This window comes from Rhipicephalus microplus, chromosome 6 (assembly GCF_043290135.1).
Source record: "Rhipicephalus microplus isolate Deutch F79 chromosome 6, USDA_Rmic, whole genome shotgun sequence".
NCBI lineage: Eukaryota > Metazoa > Arthropoda > Arachnida > Ixodida > Ixodidae > Rhipicephalus > Rhipicephalus microplus.
Window position 1 is genome coordinate 16975505 of NC_134705.1, and position 27203 is coordinate 17002707.

Genomic DNA, 27203 nt, shown 5'->3' on the forward strand with positions numbered 1-27203 from the left:
AACTAGAAACTCCGCAACTAGAAACTTCGCAACTAGGAACTTCACAGCTAGAAACTCCACAACTTGAGACTTCGCAACTAGAAACTCGGCAACTAGAAGCTCAAGGACTGGAAACTCCACAGCTAGAAACTCCACAACTAGAAACTCCACAACTTGAGACTTCACAACTAGATATTCGGCCACTAGAAACTCAAGAACAGGAAACTCCATAGCTAGAAACTCCACAACTAGAAACTCCACAACTAGAAACTCCGCAACTACAGACTTCACAACTAGAAACTCCACAACTAGAAACTCCACAACCAGAAACTCCGCAACTGGAAACTCCGCTACTAGAAACTCTGCAACTAGAAACTCCGCAACTAGAAACTCCGCAACTAAAAATTCCACAGCTAGAGACTCCACAACTAGAGAGTCCACAACTAAAAACGCCACAACTAGAAACTCCAAAACTAGAAACTCCGCAACTAGAAACCCGACAACTAGAAACTCCACAACTAGAAACTCCACACCTATAAATTCCACAACTTGAAACTTCACCACTGGAAGCTCCACAACTAGAAACTCCGAAACTAGAAACTCCACAGCTAGAAAGTCCGCAACTAGAAACCCTGCAACCAGAAACTCTGAAACTAGAAACTCCACTGCTAGAAACTCCACAACTAGAAACTCCACAACTACAGACTCCGCAACTAGAAAACTCCGCAACTTGAAACTCCACAACTAGGAACTCCACAACTAGACACTCCGCAACTAGGAACTCTACAACTTCAAAATCCACAACGAGAAATTCCACAACTTGAAACACCACAACTAGATATTCCACAACTAGAAAATCCACAACTAAAACTCCACAACTAGAAACTACACAACCAGAAACTCCGCATATAGAAACTCCCCAACTAGAAACTCTCCAACTAGAAACTCTGCAACCAGAAACTTCGCAACTAGAAACTTCACAGCAAGAAACTCCTCAACTTGACACTTCGCAACTAGAAACTCGGCAACTAGAAACTCAAGAACTGGAAACTCCACAGCTAGAAACTCGACAACTAGAAACTCCACAACTTGAAACACCACAACTAGATACTCCACAACTACAAATTCCACAACTAGAAACTCCGCAACTAGAAACTCCGCAAGTAGAAACTCCGCAACTAGAAACTACACAACCAGAAACTCCGCAACTAGAAACTCCCCAGCTAGAAACTCCGCAACTAAAAACTCCACATTAAGAAACTCCACAACTTCAAACACCACAACTAGATACTCCACAACTACAAATTCCACAACTAGAAATTCCGCAACTAGAAACTCCGCAACTAGAAACTCCACAACTAGAGACTCAATAACTAGAAACTCCACAACTAGAAACTCCACAACTACAGACTCCACAACTACAGACTCCACAACTAGAAACTCCGCAACTAGAAAATCCGCAACTAGAAACTCCACAGCTAGAAACTCCACAACTAGAAACTCCACAACTAGAGACTCCACAACTAAAACTCCACAACTAGAAACTCCATGACTAGAAACTCCACAAATAAAAACTGCACAACTAGAAACTCCACAACGTGAGACTTTGCAACTAGAAACTCGGAAACTAGAAACTCAACAACTAGAAATTCCACAACTAGAAACTCCGCAACTAGAAACTCCACAACCAGAAACTCCACAAGTAGAAACTCCACAACTAGACACTCCGCAACTAGGAACTCTACAACTTCAAAATCCACAACGAGAAGCTTCACAACTTGAAACTCCACAACTAGATACTCCACAACTATAAACTCCACAACTAGAAACTTCACAAGTAGGAACTCCACAACTTGAAACTGCGCAACTAGAAACTCCGCAACTATAAACTCCGCAACTAGAAAACTACGGAACTACAAACTCCGCAACTAGAAAATCCGCAACTAGAAACTCCACAGCTAGAAACTCCACAACTAGAAACTCCACAACTAGAGACTCCACAACTAAAACTCCACAACTAGAAACTCCATGACTAGAAACTCCACAAATAAAAACTGCACAACTAGAAACTCCACAATGTGAGACTTTGCAACTAGAAACTCGAAAACTAGAAACTCTGCAACTAGAAACTCCACAACTAGAAACTCTACAGCTAGAAAGTCCGCAACTAGATACTCCACAACGACAAATTCCACAACTAGAAACTCCACAACTAGAAACTCCGCAACTAGGAACTCCACAGCTAGAGACTCCATAACTATAAACTCCACAACTAGAAACTCCACAACCACAGACACCACAACTACAGACTCCACAACTAGAAACTCCACAACTAGAAACTCCACAACCAGAAACTCCGCAACTAGAAACTCAACAACTAGAAACTCCGCAACTAAAAACTTCACAACTATAAACTCCACAACTTGAAAAACCACAACTAGGTACTCCACAACTACAAATTTCACAACTAGAAACTCCACAACTAGAAACTCTGCAACTAGAAACTCCGCAACTAGAAACTTCGCAACTAGGAACTTCACAGCTAGAAACTCCACAACTAGAGAGTCCACAACTAAAAACGCCACAACTAGAAACTCCAAAACTAGAAACTCCGCAACTAGAAACCCGACAACTAGAAACTCCACAACTAGAAACTCCACACCTATAAATTCCACAACTTGAAACTTCACCACTGGAAGCTCCACAACTAGAAACTCCGAAACTAGAAACTCCACAGCTAGAAAGTCCGCAACTAGAAACCCTGCAACCAGAAACTCCACAAGTAGAAACTCCACAACTAGACACTCCGCAACTAGGAACTCTACAACTTCAAAATCCACAACGAGAAGCTTCACAACTTGAAACTCCACAACTAGATACTCCGCAACTAGAAACTACACAACCAGAAACTCCGCAACTAGAAACTCCCCAGCTAGAAACTCCGCAACTAAAAACTCCACATTAAGAAACTCCACAACTTCAAACACCACAACTAGAAACTCCGCAACTAGAAAATCCGCAACTAGAAACTCCACAGCTAGAAACTCCACAACTAGAAACTCCACAACTAGAGACTCCACAACTAAAACTCCACAACTAGAAACTCCATGACTAGAAACTCCACAAATAAAAACTGCACAACTAGAAACTCCACAACGTGAGACTTTGCAACTAGAATCTCGGAAACTAGAAACTCAACAACTAGAAATTCCACAACTAGAAACTCCGCAACTAGAAACTCCACAACCAGAAACTCCACAAGTAGAAACTCCACAACTAGACACTCCGCAACTAGGAACTCTACAACTTCAAAATCCACAACGAGAAGCTTCACAACTTGAAACTCCACAACTAGATACTCCACAACTATAAACTCCACAACTAGAAACTTCACAAGTAGGAACTCCACAACTTGAAACTGCGCAACTAGAAACTCCGCAACTATAAACTCCGCAACTAGAAAACTACGGAACTACAAACTCCGCAACTAGAAAATCCGCAACTAGAAACTCCACAGCTAGAAACTCCACAACTAGAAACTCCACAACTAGAGACTCCACAACTAAAACTCCACAACTAGAAACTCCATGACTAGAAAATCCACAAATAAAAACTGCACAACTAGAAACTCCACAATGTGAGACTTTGCAACTAGAAACTCGGAAACTAGAAACTCTGCAACTAGAAACTCCACAACTAGAAACTCTACAGCTAGAAAGTCCGCAACTAGATACTCCACAACGACAAATTCCACAACTAGAAACTCCACAACTAGAAACTCCGCAACTAGGAACTCCACAGCTAGAGACTCCATAACTATAAACTCCACAACTAGAAACTCCACAACCACAGACACCACAACTACAGACTCCACAACTAGAAACTCCACAACTAGAAACTCCACAACCAGAAACTCCGCAACTAGAAACTCAACAACTAGAAACTCCGCAACTAAAAACTTCACAACTATAAACTCCACAACTTGAAAAACCACAACTAGGTACTCCACAACTACAAATTTCACAACTAGAAACTCCACAACTAGAAACTCTGCAACTAGAAACTCCGCAACTAGAAACTTCGCAACTAGGAACTTCACAGCTAGAAACTCCACAACTTGAGACTTCGCAACTAGAAACTCGGCAACTAGAAGCTCAAGGACTGGAAACTCCACAGCTAGAAACTCCACAACTAGAAACTCCACAACTTGAGACTTCACAACTAGATATTCGGCCACTAGAAACTCAAGAACAGGAAACTCCATAGCTAGAAACTCCACAACTAGAAACTCCACAACTAGAAACTCCGCAACTACAGACTTCACAACTAGAAACTCCACAACTAGAAACTCCACAACCAGAAACTCCGCAACTGGAAACTCCGCTACTAGAAACTCTGCAACTAGAAACTCCGCAACTAGAAACTCCGCAACTAAAAATTCCACAGCTAGAGACTCCACAACTAGAGAGTCCACAACTAAAAACGCCACAACTAGAAACTCCAAAACTAGAAACTCCGCAACTAGAAACCCGACAACTAGAAACTCCACAACTAGAAACTCCACACCTATAAATTCCACAACTTGAAACTTCACCACTGGAAGCTCCACAACTAGAATCTCCGAAACTAGAAACTCCACAGCTAGAAAGTCCGCAACTAGAAACCCTGCAACCAGAAACTCTGAAACTAGAAACTCCACTGCTAGAAACTCCACAACTAGAAACTCCACAACTACAGACTCCGCAACTAGAAAACTCCGCAACTTGAAACTCCACAACTAGGAACTCCACAACTAGACACTCCGCAACTAGGAACTCTACAACTTCAAAATCCACAACGAGAAATTCCACAACTTGAAACACCACAACTAGATATTCCACAACTAGAAAATCCACAACTAAAACTCCACAACTAGAAACTACACAACCAGAAACTCCGCATATAGAAACTCCCCAACTAGAAACTCTCCAACTAGAAACTCTGCAACCAGAAACTTCGCAACTAGAAACTTCACAGCAAGAAACTCCTCAACTTGACACTTCGCAACTAGAAACTCGGCAACTAGAAACTCAAGAACTGGAAACTCCACAGCTAGAAACTCGACAACTAGAAACTCCACAACTTGAAACACCACAACTAGATACTCCACAACTACAAATTCCACAACTAGAAACTCCGCAACTAGAAACTCCGCAAGTAGAAACTCCGCAACTAGAAACTACACAACCAGAAACTCCGCAACTAGAAACTCCCCAGCTAGAAACTCCGCAACTAAAAACTCCACATTAAGAAACTCCACAACTTCAAACACCACAACTAGATACTCCACAACTACAAATTCCACAACTAGAAATTCCGCAACTAGAAACTCCGCAACTAGAAACTCCACAACTAGAGACTCAATAACTAGAAACTCCACAACTAGAAACTCCACAACTACAGATTCCACAACTACAGACTCCACAACTAGAAACTCCGCAACTAGAAAATCCGCAACTAGAAACTCCACATCTAGAAACTCCACAACTAGAAACTCCACAACTAGAGACTCCACAACTAAAACTCCACAACTAGAAACTCCATGACTAGAAACTCCACAAATAAAAACTGCACAACTGGAAACTCCACAACGTGAGACTTTGCAACTAGAAACTCGGAAACTAGAAACTCAACAACTAGAAATTCCACAACTAGAAACTCCGCAACTAGAAACTCCACAACCAGAAACTCCACAAGTAGAAACTCCACAACTAGACACTCCGCAACTAGGAACTCTACAACTTCAAAATCCACAACGAGAAGCTTCACAACTTGAAACTCCACAACTAGATACTCCACAACTATAAACTCCACAACTAGAAACTTCACAAGTAGGAACTCCACAACTTGAAACTGCGCAACTAGAAACTCCGCAACTATAAACTCCGCAACTAGAAAACTACGGAACTACAAACTCCGCAACTAGAAAATCCGCAACTAGAAACTCCACAGCTAGAAACTCCACAACTAGAAACTCCACAACTAGAGACTCCACAACTAAAACTCCACAACTAGAAACTCCATGACTAGAAACTCCACAAATAAAAACTGCACAACTAGAAACTCCACAATGTGAGACTTTGCAACTAGAAACTCGAAAACTAGAAACTCTGCAACTAGAAACTCCACAACTAGAAACTCTACAGCTAGAAAGTCCGCAACTAGATATTCCACAACGACAAATTCCACAACTAGAAACTCCACAACTAGAAACTCCGCAACTAGGAACTCCACAGCTAGAGACTCCATAACTATAAACTCCACAACTAGAAACTCCACAACCACAGACACCACAACTACAGACTCCACAACTAGAAACTCCACAACTAGAAACTCCACAACCAGAAACTCCGCAACTAGAAACTCAACAACTAGAAACTCCGCAACTAAAAACTTCACAACTATAAACTCCACAACTTGAAAAACCACAACTAGGTACTCCACAACTACAAATTTCACAACTAGAAACTCCACAACTAGAAACTCTGCAACTAGAAACTCCGCAACTAGAAACTTCGCAACTAGGAACTTCACAGCTAGAAACTCCACAACTAGAGAGTCCACAACTAAAAACGCCACAACTAGAAACTCCAAAACTAGAAACTCCGCAACTAGAAACCCGACAACTAGAAACTCCACAACTAGAAACTCCACACCTATAAATTCCACAACTTGAAACTTCACCACTGGAAGCTCCACAACTAGAAACTCCGAAACTAGAAACTCCACAGCTAGAAAGTCCGCAACTAGAAACCCTGCAACCAGAAACTCTGAAACTAGAAACTCCACTGCTAGAAACTCCACAACTAGAAACTCCACAACTACAGACTCCGCAACTAGAAAACTCCGCAACTTGAAACTCCACAACTAGGAACTCCACAACTAGACACTCCGCAACTAGGAACTCTACAACTTCAAAATCCACAACGAGAAATTCCACAACTTGAAACACCACAACTAGATATTCCACAACTAGAAAATCCACAACTAAAACTCCACAACTAGAAACTACACAACCAGAAACTCCGCATATAGAAACTCCCCAACTAGAAACTCTCCAACTAGAAACTCTGCAACCAGAAACTTCGCAACTAGAAACTTCACAGCAAGAAACTCCTCAACTTGACACTTCGCAACTAGAAACTCGGCAACTAGAAACTCAAGAACTGGAAACTCCACAGCTAGAAACTCGACAACTAGAAACTCCACAACTTCAAACACCACAACTAGATACTCCACAACTACAAATTCCACAACTAGAAATTCCGCAACTAGAAACTCCGCAACTAGAAACTCCACAACTAGAGACTCAATAACTAGAAACTCCACAACTAGAAACTCCACAACTACAGACTCCACAACTAGAAACTCCATGACTAGAAACTCCACAAATAAAAACTGCACAACTAGAAACTCCACAACGTGAGACTTTGCAACTAGAAACTCGGAAACTAGAAACTCAACAACTAGAAATTCCACAACTAGAAACTCCGCAACTAGAAACTCCACAACCAGAAACTCCACAAGTAGAAACTCCACAACTAGACACTCCGCAACTAGGAACTCTACAACTTCAAAATCCACAACGAGAAGCTTCACAACTTGAAACTCCACAACTAGATACTCCGCAACTAGAAACTACACAACCAGAAACTCCGCAACTAGAAACTCCCCAGCTAGAAACTCCGCAACTAAAAACTCCACATTAAGAAACTCCACAACTTCAAACACCACAACTAGAAACTCCGCAACTAGAAAATCCGCAACTAGAAACTCCACAGCTAGAAACTCCACAACTAGAAACTCCACAACTAGAGACTCCACAACTAAAACTCCACAACTAGAAACTCCATGACTAGAAACTCCACAAATAAAAACTGCACAACTAGAAACTCCACAACGTGAGACTTTGCAACTAGAAACTCGGAAACTAGAAACTCAACAACTAGAAATTCCACAACTAGAAACTCCGCAACTAGAAACTCCACAACCAGAAACTCCACAAGTAGAAACTCCACAACTAGACACTCCGCAACTAGGAACTCTACAACTTCAAAATCCACAACGAGAAGCTTCACAACTTGAAACTCCACAACTAGATACTCCACAACTATAAACTCCACAACTAGAAACTTCACAAGTAGGAACTCCACAACTTGAAACTGCGCAACTAGAAACTCCGCAACTATAAACTCCGCAACTAGAAAACTACGGAACTACAAACTCCGCAACTAGAAAATCCGCAACTAGAAACTCCACAGCTAGAAACTCCACAACTAGAAACTCCACAACTAGAGACTCCACAACTAAAACTCCACAACTAGAAACTCCATGACTAGAAACTCCACAAATAAAAACTGCACAACTAGAAACTCCACAATGTGAGACTTTGCAACTAGAAACTCGAAAACTAGAAACTCTGCAACTAGAAACTCCACAACTAGAAACTCTACAGCTAGAAAGTCCGCAACTAGATACTCCACAACGACAAATTCCACAACTAGAAACTCCACAACTAGAAACTCCGCAACTAGGAACTCCACAGCTAGAGACTCCATAACTATAAACTCCACAACTAGAAACTCCACAACCACAGACACCACAACTACAGACTCCACAACTAGAAACTCCACAACTAGAAACTCCACAACCAGAAACTCCGCAACTAGAAACTCAACAACTAGAAACTCCGCAACTAAAAACTTCACAACTATAAACTCCACAACTTGAAAAACCACAACTAGGTACTCCACAACTACAAATTTCACAACTAGAAACTCCACAACTAGAAACTCTGCAACTAGAAACTCCGCAACTAGAAACTTCGCAACTAGGAACTTCACAGCTAGAAACTCCACAACTAGAGAGTCCACAACTAAAAACGCCACAACTAGAAACTCCAAAACTAGAAACTCCGCAACTAGAAACCCGACAACTAGAAACTCCACAACTAGAAACTCCACACCTATAAATTCCACAACTTGAAACTTCACCACTGGAAGCTCCACAACTAGAAACTCCGAAACTAGAAACTCCACAGCTAGAAAGTCCGCAACTAGAAACCCTGCAACCAGAAACTCTGAAACTAGAAACTCCACTGCTAGAAACTCCACAACTAGAAACTCCACAACTACAGACTCCGCAACTAGAAAACTCCGCAACTTGAAACTCCACAACTAGGAACTCCACAACTAGACACTCCGCAACTAGGAACTCTACAACTTCAAAATCCACAACGAGAAATTCCACAACTTGAAACACCACAACTAGATATTCCACAACTAGAAAATCCACAACGAAAACTCCACAACTAGAAACTACACAACCAGAAACTCCGCATATAGAAACTCCCCAACTAGAAACTCTCCAACTAGAAACTCTGCAACCAGAAACTTCGCAACTAGAAACTTCACAGCAAGAAACTCCTCAACTTGACACTTCGCAACTAGAAACTCGGCAACTAGAAACTCAAGAACTGGAAACTCCACAGCTAGAAACTCGACAACTAGAAACTCCACAACTTGAAACACCACAACTAGATACTCCACAACTACAAATTCCACAACTAGAAACTCCGCAACTAGAAACTCCGCAAGTAGAAACTCCGCAACTAGAAACTACACAACCAGAAACTCCGCAACTAGAAACTCCCCAGCTAGAAACTCCGCAACTAAAAACTCCACATTAAGAAACTCCACAACTTCAAACACCACAACTAGATACTCCACAACTACAAATTCCACAACTAGAAATTCTGCAACTAGAAACTCCGCAACTAGAAACTCCACAACTAGAGACTCAATAACTAGAAACTCCACAACTAGAAACTCCACAACTACAGACTCCACAACTACAGACTCCACAACTAGAAACTCCGCAACTAGAAAATCCGCAACTAGAAACTCCACAGCTAGAAACTCCACAACTAGAAACTCCACAACTAGAGACTCCACAACTAAAACTCCACAACTAGAAACTCCATGACTAGAAACTCCACAAATAAAAACTGCACAACTAGAAACTCCACAACGTGAGACTTTGCAACTAGAAACTCGGAAACTAGAAACTCAACAACTAGAAATTCCACAACTAGAAACTCCGCAACTAGAAACTCCACAACCAGAAACTCCACAAGTAGAAACTCCACAACTAGACACTCCGCAACTAGGAACTCTACAACTTCAAAATCCACAACGAGAAGCTTCACAACTTGAAACTCCACAACTAGATACTCCACAACTATAAACTCCACAACTAGAAACTTCACAAGTAGGAACTCCACAACTTGAAACTGCGCAACTAGAAACTCCGCAACTATAAACTCCGCAACTAGAAAACTACGGAACTACAAACTCCGCAACTAGAAAATCCGCAACTAGAAACTCCACAGCTAGAAACTCCACAACTAGAAACTCCACAACTAGAGACTCCACAACTAAAACTCCACAACTAGAAACTCCATGACTAGAAACTCCACAAATAAAAACTGCACAACTAGAAACTCCACAATGTGAGACTTTGCAACTAGAAACTCGGAAACTAGAAACTCTGCAACTAGAAACTCCACAACTAGAAACTCTACAGCTAGAAAGTCCGCAACTAGATACTCCACAACGACAAATTCCACAACTAGAAACTCCACAACTAGAAACTCCGCAACTAGGAACTCCACAGCTAGAGACTCCATAACTATAAACTCCACAACTAGAAACTCCACAACCACAGACACCACAACTACAGACTCCACAACTAGAAACTCCACAACTAGAAACTCCACAACCAGAAACTCCGCAACTAGAAACTCAACAACTAGAAACTCCGCAACTAAAAACTTCACAACTATAAATTCCACAACTTGAAAAACCACAACTAGGTACTCCACAACTACAAATTTCACAACTAGAAACTCCACAACTATAAACTCTGCAACTAGAAACTCCGCAACTAGAAACTTCGCAACTAGGAACTTCACAGCTAGAAACTCCACAACTTGAGACTTCGCAACTAGAAACTCGGCAACTAGAAGCTCAAGGACTGGAGACTCCACAGCTAGAAACTCCACAACTAGAAACTCCACAACTTGAGACTTCACAACTAGATATTCGGCCACTAGAAACTCAAGAACTGGAAACTCCATAGCTAGAAACTCCACAACTAGAAACTCCACAACTAGAAACTCCGCAACTACAGACTTCACAACTAGAAACTCCACAACTAGAAACTCCACAACCAGAAACTCCGCAACTGGAAACTCCGCTACTAGAAACTCTGCAACTAGAAACTCCGCAACTAGAAACTCTGCAACTAAAAATTCCACAGCTAGAGACTCCACAACTAGAGAGTCCACAACTAAAAACGCCACAACTAGAAACTCCTAAACTAGAAACTCCGCAACTAGAAACCCGACAACTAGAAACTCCACAACTAGAAACTCCACACCTATAAATTCCACAACTTGAAACTTCACCACTGGAAGCTCCACAACTAGAAACTCCGAAACTAGAAACTCCACAGCTAGAAAGTCCGCAACTAGAAACCCTGCAACCAGAAACTCTGAAACTAGAAACTCCACTGCTAGAAACTCCACAACTAGAAACTCCACAACTACAGACTCCGCAACTAGAAAACTCCGCAACTTGAAACTCCACAACTAGGAACTCCACAACTAGACACTCCGCAACTAGGAACTCTACAACTTCAAAATCCACAACGAGAAATTCCACAACTTGAAACACCACAACTAGATATTCCACAACTAGAAAATCCACAACTAAAACTCCACAACTAGAAACTACACAACCAGAAACTCCGCATATAGAAACTCCCCAACTAGAAACTCTCCAACTAGAAACTCTGCAACCAGAAACTTCGCAACTAGAAACTTCACAGCAAGAAACTCCACAACTTGACACTTCGCAACTAGAAACTCGGCAACTAGAAACTCAAGAACTGGAAACTCCACAGCTAGAAACTCGACAACTAGAAACTCCACAACTTGAAACACCACAACTAGATACTCCACAACTACAAATTCCACAACTAGAAACTCCGCAACTAGAAACTCCGCAAGTAGAAACTCCGCAACTAGAAACTACACAACCAGAAACTCCGCAACTAGAAACTCCCCAGCTAGAAACTCCGCAACTAAAAACTCCACATTAAGAAACTCCACAACTTCAAACACCACAACTAGATACTCCACAACTACAAATTCCACAACTAGAAATTCCGCAACTAGAAACTCCGCAACTAGAAACTCCACAACTAGAGACTCAATAACTAGAAACTCCACAACTAGAAACTCCACAACTACAGACTCCACAACTACAGACTCCACAACTAGAAACTCCGCAACGAGAAAATCCGCAACTAGAAACTCCACAGCTAGAAACTCCACAACTAGAAACTCCACAACTAGAGACTCCACAACTAAAACTCCACAACTAGAAACTCCATGACTAGAAATTCCACAAATAAAAACTGCACAACTAGAAACTCCACAACGTGAGACTTTGCAACTAGAAACTCGGAAACTAGAAACTCAACAACTAGAAATTCCACAACTAGAAACTCCGCAACTAGAAACTCCACAACCAGAAACTCCACAAGTAGAAACTCCACAACTAGACACTCCGCAACTAGGAACTCTACAACTTCAAAATCCACAACGAGAAGCTTCACAACTTGAAACTCCACAACTAGATACTCCACAACTATAAACTCCACAACTAGAAACTTCACAAGTAGGAACTCCACAACTTGAAACTGCGCAACTAGAAACTCCGCAACTATAAACTCCGCAACTAGAAAACTACGGAACTACAAACTCCGCAACTAGAAAATCCGCAACTAGAAACTCCACAGCTAGAAACTCCACAACTAGAAACTCCACAACTAGAGACTCCACAACTAAAACTCCACAACTAGAAACTCCATGACTAGAAACTCCACAAATAAAAACTGCACAACTAGAAACTCCACAATGTGAGACTTTGCAACTAGAAACTCGGAAACTAGAAACTCTGCAACTAGAAACTCCACAACTAGAAACTCTACAGCTAGAAAGTCCGCAACTAGATACTCCACAACGACAAATTCCACAACTAGAAACTCCACAACTAGAAACTCCGCAACTAGGAACTCCACAGCTAGAGACTCCATAACTATAAACTCCACAACTAGAAACTCCACAACCACAGACACCACAACTACAGACTCCACAACTAGAAACTCCACAACTAGAAACTCCACAACCAGAAACTCCGCAACTAGAAACTCAACAACTAGAAACTCCGCAACTAAAAACTTCGCAACTAGGAACTTCACAGCTAGAAACTCCACAACTTGAGACTTCGCAACTAGAAACTCGGCAACTAGAAGCTCAAGGACTAGAAACTCCACAGCTAGAAACTCCACAACTAGAAACTCCACAACTTGAGACTTCACAACTAGATATTCGGCCACTAGAAACTCAAGAACTGGAAACTCCATAGCTAGAAACTCCACAACTAGAAACTCCACAACTTGAAACACCACAACTAGATACTCAACACCTACAAGTTCCACAACTAGAAACTCCACAACTAGAAACTCCGCAACTACAGACTTCACAACTAGAAACTCCACAACTAGAAACTCCACAACCAGAAACTCCGCAACTGGAAACTCCGCTACTAGAAACTCCGCAACTAGAAACTCCGCAACTAAAAATTCTACAGCTAGAGACTCCACAACTAGAGAGTCCACAACTAAAAACGCCACAACTAGAAACTCCAAAACTAGAAACTCCGCAACTAGAAACCCGACAACTAGAAACTCCACAACTAGAAACTCCACACCTATAAATTCCACAACTTGAAACTTCACGACTGGAAGCTCCACAACTAGAAACTCCGAAACTAGAAACTCCACAGCTAGAAAGTCCGCAACTAGAAACTCTGCAACCAGAAACTCTGAAACTAGAAACTCCACTGCTAGAAACTCCACAACTAGAAACTCCACAACTACAGACTCCGCAACTAGAAAACTCCGCAACTTGAAACTCCACAACTAGGAACTCCACAACTAGACACTCCGAAACTAGGAACTCTACAACTTCAAAATCCACAACGAGAAATTCCACAACTTGAAACACCACAACTAGATATTCCACAACTAGAAAATCCACAACTAAAACTCCACAACTAGAAACTACACAACCAGAAACTCCGCATATAGAAACTCCCCAGCTAGAAACTCTGCAACTAGAAACTCTGCAACCAGAAACTTCGCAACTAGAAACTTCACAGCAAGAAACTCCACAACTTGACACTTCGCAACTAGAAACTCGGCAACTAGAAACTCAAGAACTGGAAACTCCACAGCTAGAAACTCGACAACTAGAAACTCCACAACTTGAAACACCACAACTAGATACTCCACAACTACAAATTCCACAACTAGAAACTCCGCAACTAGAAACTCCGCAAGTAGAAACTCCGCAACTAGAAACTACACAACCAGAAACTCCGCCACTAGAAACTCCCCAGCTAGAAACTCCGCAACAAAAAACTCCACATTAGGAAACTCCACAACTTCAAACACCACAACTAGATACTCCACAACTACAAATTCCACAACTAGAAATTCCGCAACTAGAAAATCCGCAACTAGAAACTCCACAGCTAGAAACTCCACAACTAGAAACTCCACAACTAGAGACTCCACAACTAAAATTCCACAACTAGAAACTCCATGACTAGAAACTCCACAAATAAAAACTGCACAACTAGAAACTCCACAACGTGAGACTTTGCAACTAGAAACTCGGAAACTAGAAACTCAACAACTAGAAATTCCACAACTAGAAACTCCGCAACTAGAAACTCCACAACCAGAAACTCCACAAGTAGAAACTCCACAACTAGACACTCCGCAACTAGGAACTCTACAACTTCAAAATCCACAACGAGAAGCTTCACAACTTGAAACTCCACAACTAGATACTCCACAACTATAAACTCCACAACTAGAAACTTCACAAGTAGGAACTCCACAACTTGAAACTGCGCAACTAGAAACTCCGCAACTATAAACTCCGCAACTAGAAAACTACGGAACTACAAACTCCGCAACTAGAAAATCCGCAACTAGAAACTCCACAGCTAGAAACTCCACAACTAGAAACTCCACAACTAGAGGCTCCACAAATAAAACTCCACAACTAGAAACTCCATGACTAGAAACTCCACAAATAAAAACTGCACAACTAGAAACTCCACAATGTGAGACTTTGCAACTAGAAACTCGGAAACTAGAAACTCTGCAACTAGAAACTCCACAACTAGAAACTCTACAGCTAGAAACTCCGCAACTAGATACTCCACAACGACAAATTCCACAACTAGAAACTCCACAACTAGAAACTCCGCAACTAGGAACTCCACAGCTAGAGACTCCATAACTATAAACTCCACAACTAGAAACTCCACAACCACAGAAACCACAACTACAGACTCCACAACTAGAAACTCCACAACCAGAAACTCCGCAACTAGAAACTCAACAACTAGAAACTCCGCAACTAAAAACTTCACAACTATAAACTCCACAACTTGAAAAACCACAACTAGGTACTCCACAACTACAAATTTCACAACTAGAAACTCCACAACTATAAACTCTGCGACTAGAAACTCCGCAACTAGAAACTTCGCAACTAGGAACTTCACAGCTAGAAACTCCACAACTTGAGACTTCGCAACTAGAAACTCGGCAACTAGAAGCTCAAGGACTGGAAACTCCACAGCTAGAAACTCCACAACTAGAAACTCCACAACTTGAGACTTCACAACTAGATATTTGGCCACTAGAAACTCAAGAACTGGAAACTCCATAGCTAGAAACTCCAACCCTAGAAACTCCACAACTTGAAACACCACAACTAGATACTCAACACCTACAAGTTCCACAACTAGAAACTCCACAACTAGAAACTCCGCAACTACAGACTTCACAACTAGAAACTCCACAACTAGAAACTCCACAACCAGAAACTCTGCAACTGGAAACTCCGCTACTAGAAACTCCGACACTAGAAAATCCGCAACTAGAAACTCCACAGCTAGAAACTCCACAACTAGAGACTCCACAACTAAAACTCCACAACTAGAAACTCCATGACTAGAAATTCCACAAATAAAAACTGCACAACTAGAAACTCCACAACGTGAGACTTTGCAACTAGAAACTCGGAAACTAGAAACTCAACAACTAGAAATTCCACAACTAGAAACTCCGCAACTAGAAACTCCACAACCAGAAACTCCACAAGTAGAAACTCCACAACTAGACACTCCGCAACTAGGAACTCTACAACTTCAAAATCCACAACGAGAAGCTTCACAACTTGAAACTCCACAACTAGATACTCCACAACTATAAACTCCACAACTAGAAACTTCACAAGTAGGAACTCCACAACTTGAAACTGCGCAACTAGAAACTCCGCAACTATAAACTCCGCAACTAGAAAACTACGGAACTACAAACTCCGCAACTAGAAAATCCGCAACTAGAAACTCCACAGCTAGAAACTCCACAACTAGAAACTCCACAACTAGAGACTCCACAACTAAAACTCCACAACTAGAAACTCCATGACTAGAAACTCCACAAATAAAAACTGCACAACTAGAAACTCCACAATGTGAGACTTTGCAACTAGAAACTCGGAAACTAGAAACTCTGCAACTAGAAACTCCACAACTAGAAACTCTACAGCTAGAAAGTCCGCAACTAGATACTCCACAACGACAAATTCCACAACTAGAAACTCCACAACTAGAAACTCCGCAACTAGGAACTCCACAGCTAGAGACTCCATAACTATAAACTCCACAACTAGAAACTCCACAACCACAGACACCACAACTACAGACTCCACAACTAGAAACTCCACAACTAGAAACTCCACAACCAGAAACTCCGCAACTAGAAACTCAACAACTAGAAACTCCGCAACTAAAAACTTCGCAACTAGGAACTTCACAGCTAGAAACTCCACAACTTGAGACTTCGCAACTAGAAACTCGGCAACTAGAAGCTCAAGGACTAGAAACTCCACAGCTAGAAACTCCACAACTAGAAACTCCACAACTTGAGACTTCACAACTAGATATTCGGCCACTAGAAACTCAAGAACTGGAAACTCCATAGCTAGAAACTCCACAACTAGAAACTCCACAACTTGAAACACCACAACTAGATACTCAACACCTACAAGTTCCACAACTAGAAACTCCACAACTAGAAACTCCGCAACTACAGACTTCACAACTAGAAACTCCACAACTAGAAACTCCACAACCAGAAACTCCGCAACTGGAAACTCCGCTACTAGAAACTCCGCAACTAGAAACTCCGCAACTAAAAATTCTACAGCTAGAGACTCCACAACTAGAGAGTCCACAACTAAAAACGCCACAACTAGAAACTCCAAAACTAGAAACTCCGCAACTAGAAACCCGACAACTAGAAACTCCACAACTAGAAACTCCACACCTATAAATTCCACAACTTGAAACTTCACGACTGGAAGCTCCACAACTAGAAACTCCGAAACTAGAAACTCCACAGCTAGAAAGTCCGCAACTAGAAACTCTGCAACCAGAAACTCTGAAACTAGAAACTCCACTGCTAGAAACTCCACAACTAGAAACTCCACAACTACAGACTCCGCAACTAGAAAACTCCGCAACTTGAAACTCCACAACTAGGAACTCCACAACTAGACACTCCGAAACTAGGAACTCTACAACTTCAAAATCCACAACGAGAAATTCCACAACTTGAAACACCACAACTAGATATTCCACAACTAGAAAATCCACAACTAAAACTCCACAACTAGAAACTACACAACCAGAAACTCCGCATATAGAAACTCCCCAGCTAGAAACTCTGCAACTAGAAACTCTGCAACCAGAAACTTCGCAACTAGAAACTTCACAGCAAGAAACTCCACAACTTGACACTTCGCAACTAGAAACTCGGCAACTAGAAACTCAAGAACTGGAAACTCCACAGCTAGAAACTCGACAACTAGAAACTCCACAACTTGAAACACCACAACTAGATACTCCACAACTACAAATTCCACAACTAGAAACTCCGCAACTAGAAACTCCGCAAGTAGAAACTCCGCAACTAGAAACTACACAACCAGAAACTCCGCCACTAGAAACTCCCCAGCTAGAAACTCCGCAACAAAAAACTCCACATTAGGAAACTCCACAACTTCAAACACCACAACTAGATACTCCACAACTACAAATTCCACAACTAGAAATTCCGCAACTAGAAAATCCGCAACTAGAAACTCCACAGCTAGAAACTCCACAACTAGAAACTCCACAACTAGAGACTCCACAACTAAAATTCCACAACTAGAAACTCCATGACTAGAAACTCCACAAATAAAAACTGCACAACTAGAAACTCCACAACGTGAGACTTTGCAACTAGAAACTCGGAAACTAGAAACTCAACAACTAGAAATTCCACAACTAGAAACTCCGCAACTAGAAACTCCACAACCAGAAACTCCACAAGTAGAAACTCCACAACTAGACACTCCGCAACTAGGAACTCTACAACTTCAAAATCCACAACGAGAAGCTTCACAACTTGAAACTCCACAACTAGATACTCCACAACTATAAACTCCACAACTAGAAACTTCACAAGTAGGAACTCCACAACTTGAAACTGCGCAACTAGAAACTCCGCAACTATAAACTCCGCAACTAGAAAACTACGGAACTACAAACTCCGCAACTAGAAAATCCGCAACTAGAAACTCCACAGCTAGAAACTCCACAACTAGAAACTCCACAACTAGAGGCTCCACAAATAAAACTCCACAACTAGAAACTCCATGACTAGAAACTCCACAAATAAAAACTGCACAACTAGAAACTCCACAATGTGAGACTTTGCAACTAGAAACTCGGAAACTAGAAACTCTGCAACTAGAAACTCCACAACTAGAAACTCTACAGCTAGAAACTCCGCAACTAGATACTCCACAACGACAAATTCCACAACTAGAAACTCCACAACTAGAAACTCCGCAACTAGGAACTCCACAGCTAGAGACTCCATAACTATAAACTCCACAACTAGAAACTCCACAACCACAGAAACCACAACTACAGACTCCACAACTAGAAACTCCACAACCAGAAACTCCGCAACTAGAAACTCAACAACTAGAAACTCCGCAACTAAAAACTTCACAACTATAAACTCCACAACTTGAAAAACCACAACTAGGTACTCCACAACTACAAATTTCACAACTAGAAACTCCACAACTATAAACTCTGCGACTAGAAACTCCGCAACTAGAAACTTCGCAACTAGGAACTTCACAGCTAGAAACTCCACAACTTGAGACTTCGCAACTAGAAACTCGGCAACTAGAAGCTCAAGGACTGGAAACTCCACAGCTAGAAACTCCACAACTAGAAACTCCACAACTTGAGACTTCACAACTAGATATTTGGCCACTAGAAACTCAAGAACTGGAAACTCCATAGCTAGAAACTCCAACCCTAGAAACTCCACAACTTGAAACACCACAACTAGATACTCAACACCTACAAGTTCCACAACTAGAAACTCCACAACTAGAAACTCCGCAACTACAGACTTCACAACTAGAAACTCCACAACTAGAAACTCCACAACCAGAAACTCTGCAACTGGAAACTCCGCTACTAGAAACTCCGACACTAGAAAATCCGCAACTAGAAACTCCACAGCTAGAAACTCCACAACTAGAGACTCCACAACTAAAACTCCACAACTAGAAACTCCATGACTAGAAACTCCACAAATAAAAACTGCACAACTAGAAACTCCACAACGTGAGACTTTGAAACTAGAAACTCGGAAACTAGAAACTCAACAACTAAAAATTCCACAACTAGAAACTCCGCAACTAGAAACTCCACAACCAGAAACTCCACAAGTAGAAACTCCACAACTAGACACTCCGCAACTAGGAACTCTACAACTTCAAAATCCACGACGAGAAGCTTCACAACTTGAAACTCCACAACTAGATACTCCACAACTATAAACTCCACAACTAGAAACTTCACAAGTAGGAACTCCACAACTTGAAACTGCGCAACTAGAAACTCCGCAACTATAAACTCCGCAACTAGAAAACTACGGAACTACAAACTCCGCAACTAGAAAATCCGCAACTAGAAACTCCACAGATAGAAACTCCACAACTAGAAACTCCACAACTAGAGACTCCACAACTAAAACTCCACAACTAGAAACTCCATGACTAGAAACTCCACAAATAAAAACTGCACAACTAGAAACTCCACAATGTGAGACTTTGCAACTAGAAACTCGGAAACTAGAAACTCTGCAACTAGAAACTCCACAACTAGAAACTCTACAGCTAGAAAGTCCGCAACTAGATACTCCACAACGACAAATTCCACAACTAGAAACTCCACAACTAGAAACTCCGCAACTAGGAACTCCACAGCTAGAGACTCCATAACTATAAACTCCACAACTAGAAACTCCACAACCACAGACACCACAACTACAGACTCCACAACTAGAAACTCCACAACTAGAAACTCCACAACCAGAAACTCCGCAACTAGAAACTCAACAACTAGAAACTCCGCAACTAAAAACTTCACAACTATAAGCTCCACAACTTGAAAAACCACAACTAGGTACTCCACAACTACAAATTTCACAACTAGAAACTCCACAACTAGAAACTCTGCAACTAGAAACTCCACAACTAGACACTCCGCAACTAGGAACTCTACAACTTCAAAATCCACAACGAAAAGTTCCACAACTTGAAACACCACAACTAGATATTCCACAACTAGAAAATCCACAACTAAAACTCCACAACTAGAAACTACACAACCAGAAACTCCGCATATAGAAACTCCCCAACTAGAAACTCTGCAACTAGAAACTCTGCAACCAGAAACTTCGCAACTAGAAACTTCACAGCAAGAAACTCCACAACTTGACACTTCGCAACTAGAAACTCGGCAACTAGAAACTCAAGAACTGGAAACTCCACAGCTAGAAACTCGACAACTAGAAACTCCACAACTTGAAACACCACAACTAGATACTCCACAACTACAAATTCCACAACTAGAAACTCCGCAACTAGAAACTCCGCAAGTAGAAACTCCGCAACTAGAAACTACACAACCAGAAACTCCGCCACTAGAAACTCCCCAGCTAGAAACTTCGCAACTAAAAACTCCACATTAAGAAACTCCACAACTTCAAACACCACAACTAGATACTCCACAACTACAAATTCCACAACTAGAAATTCCGCAACTAGAAACTCCGCAACTAGAAACTCCACAACTAGAGACTCAATAACTAGAAACTCCACAACTAGAAACTCCACAACTACAGACTCCACAACTACAGACTCCGCAACTAGAAACTCCGCAACTAGAAAATCCGCAACTAGAAACTCCACAGCTAGAAACTCCACAACTAGAAACTCCACAACTAGAGACTCCACAACTAAAACTCCACAACTAGAAACTCCATGACTAGAAACTCCACAAATAAAAACTGCACAACTAGAAACTCCACAACGTGAGACTTTGCAACTAGAAACTCGGAAACTAGAAACTCAACAACTAGAAATTCCACAACTAGAAACTCCGCAACTAGAAACTCCACAACCAGAAACTCCACAAGTAGAAACTCCACAACTAGACACTCCGCAACTAGGAACTCTACAACTTCAAAATCCACAACGAGAAGCTTCACAACTTGAAACTCCACAACTAGATACTCCACAACTATAAACTCCACAACTAGAAAACTACGGAACTACAAACTCCGCAACTAGAAAATCCGCAACTAGAAACTCCACAGCTAGAAACTCCACAACTAGAAACTCCACAACTAGAGACTCCACAACTAAAACTTCACAACTAGAAACTCCATGACTAGAAACTCCACAAATAAAAACTGCACAACTAGAAACTCCACAATGTGAGACTTTGCAACTAGAAACTCGGAAACTAGAAACTCTGCAACTAGAAACTCCACAACTAGAAACTCTACAGCTAGAAAGTCCGCAACTAGATACTCCACAACGACAAATTCCACAACTAGAAACTCCACAACTAGAAACTCCGCAACTAGGAACTCCACAGCTAGAGACTCCATAACTATAAACTCCACAACTAGAAACTCCACAACCACAGACACCACAACTACAGACTCCACAACTAGAAACTCCACAACTAGAAACTCCACAACCAGAAACTCCGCAACTAGAAACTCAACAACTTGAAACTCCGCAACTAAAAACTTCACAACTATAAACTCCACAACTTGAAAAACCACAACTAGGTACTCCACAACTACAAATTTCACAACTAGAAACTCCACAACTATAAACTCTGCAACTAGAAACTCCGCAACTAGAAACTTCGCAACTAGGAACTTCACAGCTAGAAACTCCACAACTTGAGACTTCGCAACTAGAAACTCGGCAACTAGAAGCTCAAGGACTGGAAACTCCACAGCTAGAAACTCCACAACTAGAAACTCCACAACTTGAAACACCACAACTAGATACTCAACACCTACAAGTTCCACAACTAGAAACTCCACAACTAGAAACTCCGCAACTACAGACTTCACAACTAGAAACTCCACAACTAGAAACTCCACAACCAGAAACTCCGCAACTGGAAACTCCGCTACTAGAAACTCCGCAACTAGAAACTCCGCAACTAGAAACTCCGCAACTAAAAATTCCACAGCTAGAGACTCCACAACTAGAGAGTCCACAACTAAAAACGCCACAACTAGAAACTCCAAAACTAGAAACTCTGCAACTAGAAACCTGACAACTAGAAACTCCACAACTAGAAACTTCACACCTATAAATTCCACAACTTGAAACTTCACGACTGGAAGCTCCACAACTAGAAACTCCGAAACTAGAAACTCCACAGCTAGAAAGTCCGCAACTAGAAACTCTGCAACCAGAAACTCTGAAACTAGAAACTCCACTGCTAGAAACTCCACAACTAGAAACTCCACAACTACAGACTCCGCAACTAGAAAACTCCGCAACTTGAAACTCCACAACTAAGAACTCCACAACTAGACACTCCGTGACTAGGAACTCTACAACTTCAAAATCCACAACGAGAAATTCCACAACTTGAAACACCACAACTAGATATTCCACAACTAGAAAATCCACAACTAAAACTCCACAACTAGAAACTACACAACAAGAAACTCCGCATATAGAAACTCCCCAACTAGAAACTCTGCAACTAGAAACTCTGCAACCAGAAACTTCGCAACTAGAAACTTCACAGCAAGAAACTCCACAACTTGACACTTCGCAACTAGAAACTCGGCAACTAGAAACTCAAGAACTGGAAACTCCACAGCTAGAAACTCGACAACTAGAAACTCCACAACTTGAAACACCACAACTAGATACTCCACAACTACAAACTCCACAATTAGAAACTCCGCAACTAGAAACTCCGCAACTAGAAACTACACAACCAGAAACTCCGCAACTAGAAACTCCCCAGCTAGAAACTCCGCAACTAAAAACTCCACATTAGGAAACTCCACCACTTCAAACACCACAACTAGATACTCCGCAACTACAACTTCCACAACTAGAAATTCCGCAACTAGAAACTCCGCAACTAGAAACTCCACAACTAGAGACTCAATAACTAGAAACTCCACAACTAGAAACTCCACAACTACAGACTCCACAACTACAGACTCCACAACTAGAAACTCCGCAACTAGAAAATCCGCAACTAGAAACTCCACAGCTAGAAACTCCACAACTAGAAACTCAACAACTAGTGACTCCACAACTAAAACTCCACAACTAGAAACTCCATGACTAGAAACTCCACAAATAAAAACTGCACAACTAGAAACTCCACAACGTGAGACTTTGCAACTAGAAACTCGGAAACTAGAAACTCAACAACTAGAAATTCCACAACTAGAAACTCCGCAACTAGAAACTCCACAACCAGAAACTCCACAAGTAGAAACTCCACAACTAGACACTCCGCAACTAGGAACTCTACAACTTCAAAATCCACAACGAGAAGCTTCACAACTTGAAACTCCACAACTAGATACTCCACAACTATAAACTCCACAACTAGAAACTTCACAAGTAGGAACTCCACAAATTGAAACTGCGCAACTAGAAACTCCGCAACTATAAACTCCGCAACTAGAAAACTACGGAACTACAAACTCCGCAACTAGAAAATCCGCAACTAGAAACTCCACAGCTAGAAACTCCACAACTAGAAACTCCACAACTAAAACTCCACAACTAGAAACTCCATGACTAGAAACTCCACAAATAAAAACTGCACAACTAGAAACTCCACAACGTGAGACTTTGCAACTAGAAACTCGGAAACCAGAAACTCAACAACTAAAAATTCCACAACTAGAAACTCCGCAACTAGAAACTCCACAACCAGAAACTCCACAAGTAGAAACTCCACAACTAGACACTCCGCAACTAGGAACTCTACAACTTCAAAATCCACGACGAGAAGCTTCACAACTTGAAACTCCACAACTAGAGACTCCACAACTAAAACTCCACAACTAGAAACTCCATGACTAGAAACTCCACAATGTGAGACTTTGCAACTAGAAACTCGGAAACTAGAAACTCTGCAACTAGAAACTCCACAACTAGAAACTCTACAGCTAGAAAGTCCGCAACTAGATACTCCACAACGACAAATTCCACAACTAGAAACTCCACAACTAGAAACTCCGCAACTAGGAACTCCACAGCTAGAGACTCCATAACTATAAACTCCACAACTAGAAACTCCACAACCACAGACACCACAACTACAGACTCCACAACTAGAAACTCCACAACTAGAAACTCCGCAACCAGAAACTCCGCAACTAGAAACTCAACAACTAGAAACTCCGAAACTAAAAACTTCACAACTATAAACTCCACAACTTGAAAAACCACAACTAGGTACTCCACAACTACAAATTTCACAACTAGAAACTCCACAACTATAAACTCTGCAACTAGAAACCTCGCAACTAGAAACTTCGCAACTAGGAACTTCACAGCTAGAAACTCCACAACTTGAGACTTCGCAACTAGAAACTCGGCAACTAGAAGCTCAAGGACTGGAAACTCCACAGCTAGAAACTCCACAACTAGAAACTCCACAACTTGAGACTTCACAACTAGATATTCGGCCACTAGAAACTCAAGAACTGGAAACTCCATAGCTAGAAACTCCACAACTAGAAACTCCACAACTTGAAACACCACAACTAGATACTCAACACCTACAAGTTCCACAACTAGAAACTCCACAACTAGAAACTCCGCAACTACAGACTTCACAACTAGAAACTCCACAACCAGAAACTCCGCAACTGGAAACTCCACTACTAGAAACTCCGCAACTAGAAACTCCGCAACTAGAAACTCCGCAACTAAAAATTCCACAGCTAGAGACTCCACAACTAGAGAGTCCACAACTAAAAACGCCACAACTAGAAACTCCAAAACTAGAAACTCCGCAACTAGAAACCCGACAACTAGAAACTCCACAACTAGAAACTCCACACCTATAAATTCCACAACTAGACACTCCGCAACTAGGAACTCTACAACTTCAAAATCCACAACGAGAAATTCCACAACTTGAAACACCACAACTAGATATTCCACAACTAAAAAATCCACAACTAAAACTCCACAACTAGAAACTACACAACCAGAAACTCCGCATATAGAAACTCCCCAACTAGAAACTCTGCAACTAGAAACTCTGCAACCAGAAACTTCGCAACTAGAAACTTCACAGCAAGAAACTCCACAACTTGACACTTCGCAACTAGAAACTCGGCAACTAGAAGAACTGGAAACTCCACAGCTAGAAACTCGACAACTAGAAACTCCACAACTTGAAACACCACAACTAGATACTCCACAACTACAAATTCCACATCTAGAAACTCCGCAACTAGAAACTCCGCAAGTAGAAACTCCGCAACTAGAAACTACACAACCAGAAACTCCGCAACTAGACACTCTCCAGCTAGAAACTCCGCAACTAAAAACTCCACATTAAGAAACTCCACAACTTCAAACACCACAACTAGATACTCCACAACTACAAATTCCACAACTAGAAATTCCGCAACTAGAAAATCCGCAACTAGAAACTCCACAGCTAGAAACTCCACAACTAGAAACTCCACAACTAGAGACTCCACAACTAAAACTCCACAACTAGAAACTCCATGACTAGAAACTCCACAAATAAAAAATGCACAACTAGAAACTCCACAACGTGAGACTTTGCAACTAGAAACTCGGAAACTAGAAACTCAACAACTAGAAATTCCACAACTAGAAACTCCGCAACTAGAAACTCCACAACCAGAAACTCCACAAGTAGAAACTCCACAACTAGACACTCCGAAACTAGGAACTCTACAACTTCAAAATCCACAACGAGAAGCTTCACAACTTGAAACTCCACAACTAGATACTCCACAACTATAAACTCCACAACTAGAAACTTCACAAGTAGGAACTCCACAACTTGAAACTGCGCAACTAGAAACTCCGCAACTATAAACTCCGCAACTAGAAAACTACGGAACTACAAACTCCGCAACTAGAAAATCCGCAACTAGAAACTCCACAGCTAGAAACTCCACAACTAGAAACTCCACAACTAGAGACTCCACAAATAAAACTCCACAACTAGAAACTCCATGAGTAGAAACTCCACAAATAAAAACTGCACAACTAGAAACTCCACATCGTGAGACTTTGCAACTAGAAACTCGGAAACTAGAAACTCTTCAACTAGAAACTCCACAACTAGAAACTCTACAGCTAGAAAGTCCGCAACTAGATACTCCACAACGACAAATTCCACAACTAGAAACTCCACAACTAGAAACTCCGCAGCTAGGAACTCCACAGTTAGAGACTCCATAACTATAAACTCCACAACTAGAAACTCCACAACCACAGACACCACAACTACAGACTCCACAACTACAAACTCCACAACTAGAAACTCCAC